Source organism: Trachymyrmex septentrionalis, unplaced genomic scaffold, assembly GCF_001594115.1.
Source record: "Trachymyrmex septentrionalis isolate Tsep2-gDNA-1 unplaced genomic scaffold, Tsep1.0 scaffold78, whole genome shotgun sequence".
NCBI classification, from domain to species: domain Eukaryota; kingdom Metazoa; phylum Arthropoda; class Insecta; order Hymenoptera; family Formicidae; genus Trachymyrmex; species Trachymyrmex septentrionalis.
This window is the reverse complement of record NW_017305967.1, coordinates 102,954-103,259: the sequence shown is the minus strand read 5'-3', so window position 1 is coordinate 103,259 and position 306 is coordinate 102,954.

Here is a 306-nt window from a genome sequence, read left to right as displayed (position 1 = left end):
CTGAGAAAAGATGTAGATTTTCTGAGAAATGTTCCAATTCGTATAAAAAATGTGAGAAAGTTATAAAATTATAGAGAAATTCTGAAAAATTATATGAAATTCTAATAAAGTATCATGCGGGGTGAACATTTTGTGGCTGTTGATACCATAAAACGAGAAACGACGAAGCTCTTAAAGGACAAAGGAAGACATGCAGCACTGTTTTCAGGAATGGGAGAAGCGTTGAACCAAGTGTATTCCGTCAAGGGGAGAGTACATCCGAGGGTGACCACATCCCCATTACAGAATAATTTAATTTGGATTTTT